This window comes from Vanellus vanellus (genome assembly GCF_965231255.1).
Source record: "Vanellus vanellus genome assembly, chromosome: 16".
NCBI classification, from domain to species: Eukaryota; Metazoa; Chordata; class Aves; order Charadriiformes; family Charadriidae; genus Vanellus; species Vanellus vanellus.
The window spans coordinates 8,568,117-8,574,741 of NC_138921.1; the positions used below are offsets into that span (position 1 = coordinate 8,568,117).

Genomic DNA, 6,625 nt, shown 5'->3' on the forward strand with positions numbered 1-6,625 from the left:
CAGCGGGAGCAGGTCAGGGCACCCCGGAGCCCGGGGCCAGTTAATCAGATCGGTTCTTCCTTGCAGTCCTCCTCTCTGTCTCGCCCATGCACAGCTGGAGAGCCGCTTCACAGCAGAAAGCCTTTGTTGTGGGAACTATCCCTTGCTGCTCTCCCCCCTCGGTGGTAGGGCGATTCCCCTGGCAAGGAGCACACGCAAGCACACAGCTCCAGGACGCTGCCAACAAGATCTGTCACAGCACATGGCATTGCAGAGACACTGGGTTAGCGGAGCAAATGTGTCTGGTTCAGGCTGCTACAAGCAACTTATAAAGATCCATGAATTGTGGAAGAATTTCACCTGCCCTGTGCCTAACCCTGTCCAGAAAGGATGGGTTTTCCAATGCTTACATTGGCTTTGGACAACTTTGACTCCTGAAGCAAACGTTTTCTGAAGAGCTTTATGAATGAGACTGTTTTAGATGACATTTACTTCACACTGCGTTTCGAGAACAAAAGTCCCCCAGCCAAGCTGCAGTTAAGGTCACTTGCTGCAATTTTGAGTCAAAATACATGAATTGTATCAGCGCCCCTTTTGGTTGAAGGCCAACAGGGAGCTACTTCATGTTGTGTTGCTCTACACTATCAGTTTTCCACTAAACCATCAGCCATTACACACAACTCTCACAAAGATATCTTCCTAAAAAGCTAATTCTAGGCTCCTAACCATAACAGTTTCCCATCTCCTTCTTTGAAAAAGTCATTGAGGAGGTTGTGGCCAGAACCCTCCTGACCTGGACCAGATGGACAAGCCTTGGGGACGCATGCACACACACAGCCCTGTGGGAGCAGTATTGCCAGGGTTTGAGCAAAAATCACTGGCAACAAAAAGCACAGCTCCCAGTATTAACGGGGATGAGGAAAAAATACAGGATGAGTTGAGCAAGTCCACAAGTTTCTGACCTGCAGCACAATCCCGCGTGTTTAATATGAGTGATTTCAGTTTGGGTCTGTCTTTACTAGAAAGCAGACCCAAGGGTCTTCCTCCCCTCCCTTTTTGTTTTGTTTTTCAAAGCTTGCAGTTTCAGGAGAGCAAACTGTTGGCTTGAGTTTTGTTCTGGCTGGTGTGACAGCCAAAGCCTGCTCTAGTTTGTCTGGGGAGAGAGGGAGGCGGGTTTGTCATGGAGGAGTTGGGAACAGATGTTTTGGACACTTGCAAGCAGTCTTTATTGATATTCTTCTTTTCTCAGTCACTTCCTGTGGAGGCAGCACAGAACGGTCTCCTCAGGAGACTGACCCAGATGTCCCCTCCTCCACATCCGCAGTGACCACCGAGACTGGGAGCGATGAAGTGTTTATTATTTCTGCTGGACCTGGGGCCGGGGGGCTGAGCTTTACCACCTACAGAATACAGGTAGGAATGCTCTTTGGCGCTTCTAGAAGCCCAGCAAGCTACGGGATGTCCCTTTTGGGCAGCACTTGTCACATCTATCCATTTATGCTCACTGCCCACCTTGCAAGGAAGGCAGTGACCATGCCAGGCAGTTCTCCTAAGCCTCGAGCTGAGCTGCCATCAAATGGTCTGGGCTGTGATCCGCCGAGCCAGTGTCTTTGCTTTGAGAAGAGCAAGTGCAGGAGTCTACCTTGGATCTGAGAGGTGATAATGCCAACGGTCTGCCAGCAGGAGGTAGAACTAGCCCTCAGAAAGGCCTTAAGTGGAAAAGATGATGTTCCATTAGAAACACTTGTAGCAACGGAAGGAACTGGGAGTCAGACCTGCTCCTGCCCACCACTACCAAGTGGTCAGGGAAGTCACTCGGCTCCTCAGCGTGTCAGAAAGCTATTTAACTGTCTCACCAGGCTGATGTGAAAACTAACAGCGTACGCTCCAAAAACCGGGCTCTTCAAGTGAGAGCACTGGGGTCCTCTCAAATACACACACAGAAACCTGGATCCACTCAGTAAGTTGTCTCTTATTTTAGCTCTTTCCCTGCACTCCTGCTCAATTATTTGTTTAGAAACAGGTGACAGCTCAGAAATCTCAGGTCTAGCTGCCACCTCTTCAACACTAATAGCGGCTGACACAGCACATCCATTACAAGTCAGTATTAAAGCCTTTCCCAGGTCAGCGCTCCCCTCTCTCCCTCCTTTTCCCACAAGAGGAGAAACAACCAGCACAAGGAACTCGCATGCCCCAGGACAGTCCCTGTAACACTTCTGTCACAGTTGACAAAACAAAAGCATTCTGTATCTCTGCATTTGATTAGGAAACCAGCCAGGAGGCCAGGCTGGTCGGGATTTTCCTGCGCTAGTGTAAGAGTCATGCTAAACTTTTCCTCCAGTTGGCCGCACTGATCAACAGGGAAAGGGAAATCAGCTCTGATGCATTCCCCTGCCCAGACACTTTACCTTCTGAGGAGCGGGGCACCAGGGCACCGTGAGCTGTGTCAGTGCCCAAACTGGGCACCCTTGAACACCTGCACTCCTTGGTCCTTCTTTCCAGTGGAGAGAGCTTCACCTGGTGGCAGCCACATACAAATACAGCTTCTAGACAGGAGGGAAAGCCATTTTCCTTCCTCTTTTCCCCACTCTAGTCAGAATGAACAAATACACTTAAAGAAAAACATTTCTATTCTGCCATCCCTTCTACAAGCAATTTATCAGAGGAGATTTATATATATAAATAAAATACTTAGTGTTAAAACAGTCCTAAGTGAAGGTAACCCAAAGAATTAAAGTAATTTACCACATCATTAGCTCAGGTAGCACCTCCGTCTCGCTGATGTCCGTGCTGCACTCAAGACAATCAGGGTCCTCAATCAAACCCCCTAAAGAGCAGAAAACCCACCCAGGAAGGGTGAAAAGAGCTTTTTAAAAGCGCTGGGTCTTTCCCCCCAGCTGAAGACTATCCTTTCCAAGGGGGGGCGGAAATTGAGCACAGCAGGCCAATTACACACCTGCGTTCAAACAGGATCTCTTCAGGCCAGTTGAGGTACTGGATGTTAGAAGTATAAACATGATTACAGTTTCATTTGTAAATGTGTATTTTTAGGGTATAAAATGCAGCTGGCCAGCCAGCTCCTGACTTTAGCCGCAGACCCCGCAGAGGGTACGGTGCACTGCTCGTGTGGAGCAGCACTAGGCGGGCAGGACGCGTTATCTACTGGAGCGCAGCCACTTTCTTGGCAGGAGCTAAGAAGTTATCCCCATGTGAAAGACGTGTGAAATCCTGAGCCTTTACGGTACAGTAAATAACGCTGTCAGACTCACCTCACCCAAAATGCTCAACTAGACAAAGCAAGCTGTAAGGAGCTTTCATTAAACAAACCATCCAGATCTTTTTACTGAGAAATGGTGGTCCTGTGCCCCCCAGTAATTGTGAGCCTCAGCTCTGCTGGGCAGGTGCCAGTGATAAACGGGCTTTTGCTTTTCAGCTTTTAAAAGCCTTTTGAAGAAGTCAGTCTCCTGTCAGGAGGCAAGAGCTGGGAGCGCAAACACGCGTGTCTGTGCATGGACTAGTGGGAGGAAACGGAGGGCAGGACAGGTTTCAGATGGCTTCTGAGGTGTCCTCCAGGAGGGTCGTGATTTTCTAAGTCTGGTTTGGTTTAAGACATTATTCAGCCTTTGGGTAACTTATAACTATGAGCTCTAACTTCTATTCAGACATGACAAGTTTCAGATGCAAAGGTTTGCGTAAAGAGTATTATCATAGAGGTTTAAGAAACATTTTTTGCTAAAACATTTTAAAAAAATCTGGAAAATACATTATTCATCTTCTTAGTTACATCCAGTATATCTGTCTCAAAACCAGTGGCTAGCTTTTACACCAGTTTGGAGGTAGTTATAATAATATTAGAATAATAAATCCTAAGACAGCCCGAAGAGGCTTCTGAGGAGAAGACAGCTGGATTATAAATTTATAAATAAAGATTATTACTTTAATCAAATCTGAGACTAAAAGCTTAATATTGAAACAAACTTATCCAGAGCCTGAAGCCTTTCCCAGCTTCCTACTGAGATATTTTTTTTTCTGCTGTAGTAGCTAATTTCTTGTCTCTCTGACCATCCATTTCCAAGATGACATTTTAACTAAATAGTTTCTTTGGTTTGCAGGAACTCGAGAGATTCAGTTTAACAGAAATAACAAATGACAAGTTTCTGGTTTCTCAGGACTTTTAAATCCAGGACAGTGTGGCATTTATTTCAGACCCTCATTAAAGACTATGTAAATTTTGGGAATGTGGATTTTGCATTCTTCTCATGACAACCATACTTGCACAGCTGAAAATTAAAAATACATATAGTGTTGTGGAACAGGAGGCTTACATAAATAACAGGTGATGTATTAGTAAGGATAAAAGGACATTCATAGGACAGTCAGGGATTCTTTAACTTTTCTGGCTCTAAACCCACATCAATATTAAGGACAAAAAGTTTGTTTTTAAATGCAACATCAGAACGTATAAAGTAAGTATGGAAGAGATCTTTCAAAGTCGTCTATAGTTCATTCCCATATCAGATCAACTTTGCTTATACACAGGGCCGGTGACAATGGCTTAATGTGGTCTCACCTTCTGTCAATGTCAATATGACGCTTGTCCGGACGTCTTGTTCTACTGCTAAAGCACGTTTTCCACCTGAAAAGCATTTCTTATGTGAAATTAAAATCTCCTTGGCTCCAATCTGGGCCTCGTGCTGATTGTTCTATTCACCAAAGACACCAAGAAGAGATTATTCCCTTTCTCTTTGTTTTTAATTCTCTTTATTCTCTTAATTCTTCTCTAACGTAGGATAAAGAGCACCACTTACTTCAGTCTTCTCTCCCCAATCATGCGTTTTTGAGATTTCTCATTCTTTCATTGCTTGCTTCTGGATTTCTTTTAGCGGGCCCCATTCCCGCTGAAGTGGTGTTTCCCGAGACAGACACATCTGGAGCCTTCCAAGAGCCAAGCAGCATGGAAGAATAACGTTTTACACAGTGAAGTTTACTCCTGTGATCTGTTAGGTATCTCCAGTAAAACGAAGCTGTAGGTATTTGATGTATTTGGTTAGTGGGAGCGGTAGGATTTTGCTTCTTATGTAACTGAAATTTCCCAATTCAGTGTAAGACCTGGCAGTGGGGAAGCAAGGTAAAACTGCCGTCCGGGGAAGGCAGCGACCTGCAGGCAGCACGCTGGAGGAGCAGCGAGGAGAAGTGGCATTCCAGTGTCTTGTCCTGAGAAAAGAGCCACTGAAGGAACCAGTTGCTTGCATTACCAGCAGATTTTTAAAGCGTTTTAAAAACCTTTTGATGAAAGATGCTATAAACGATCCTTATTTGCTCTTTTCAGGACAAAAACCTAAAAAGAAGCGTCACAAGCCCAGCCTCTGTGTCTGACTGGCTGACTTCTAATCACCCGGCTGCAGGAGCAGACGCTGCGGAGAAGGGGAATGTCCAGCTGGACAACCACTGTCCCAGGCAGCGCACATGGAGTGCCCGCACTTTCCACGACTTTCTGGCTCCCATACCACAGCTACAGAAAAAATGGTGCAGCTGGACCACCAACAGCCCCTTCACGAAGCTGGTTGACAACAGCGTAAGTCTTGCAAGGAGGGGAGGACGTGGTGTGGGGGGGTCTGTGCCTCGGCTGCTTTCTGATGGGACTCGTTTCCCCTTGGCCTCCTGCTTTGCAACCTGCAAACGTGATAGACGTTTCAGTCCATCTTCCTTGGTGTATGGGAAGCTCTTTTCCTAACTGTACTGTAATTCATTCAGGCTTTCCTAAAGAAGCTGTATTTCCTGGTGGCTGACACCTGGTTAAGAAGTGATCCCTGGTGCAGAGAAAACATTTAAAAATGCCTTCGGCCTAGATTATCTCATTGAATGTTCTGACATGTACCTTTTTTCTCTGGTTATGCCTTACATTTATTTTAATTGACGTATTACTATTGCATTGCGAGGAATCTGTAGGTGTGGGAGGGATAGCTAGGTCTCACTGACTGTAATCATCAAACCAACAGCTTGTTACAAAGCTAACAGAGGCTGTTTCTTCTTTTTTTAAGGTAATAACATAGTTTTTTGCTGAAGAATGCATCTGAACTCTAACATAACAAGGAAATTTAGCTTTTAGTTCCCTTGGGATCAAAGTTTCTCAAGACAGCTGCTTTTCCCGGCATGTCTACTAATTTATTATTATTTTTTGCAGGGTTTTCCTACAGCTGCAAGATCCCAAGGTGTCCCAACCAGAAAGGTAATCTCAGCCACTGAGATAGAAGGAGCATCAGAGACCATTTACTCTGACTCATCTGCCAGTAATGCCTCCTACCCCCTCACTCTGTCTGCACAAAGGCAGCGGAAGCTAAGCTCCTGCAATTTGAAGAAATCCAGGTTTGGGAATCCTTATTTTGGATTTTTAGCCAATTCACCTGACAGCAAGCATGTGAAGTCCTCAGATCCCTCAAGACATCTAGGGGCAGCATCTCCAGTTAACAGCCAAAGCCCCAAAAATCCTCTAGAGAGCTCCAACCCGCTGAAAATCAACTTGGTTAATGGCTCGAAAACAAAGGAGCTTGTGGTAGAAACAGATAAAAACAAACCAGTTTTTGTTATTTCTGAAGAAGGAGATGATCAGCAGCCTCTGGTCCTAGCAGAGCATCTTAGTCAATGT

The 6,625-nt window shown here is 45.5% G+C and overlaps 1 long non-coding RNA gene across 1 annotated transcript; it reads left to right on the plus strand.

The window, feature by feature from the left end:
- Nucleotides 1-1,371: 1,371 nt before the first annotated feature.
- Nucleotides 1,372-6,195, plus strand: LOC309678701. Its single transcript, XR_014269777.1, has 3 exons — nucleotides 1,372-1,392; nucleotides 5,309-5,554; nucleotides 6,164-6,195. It is a non-coding gene; the product is annotated as an uncharacterized lncRNA (long non-coding RNA).
- The last annotated feature ends 430 nt before the right edge of the window (nucleotides 6,196-6,625 follow it).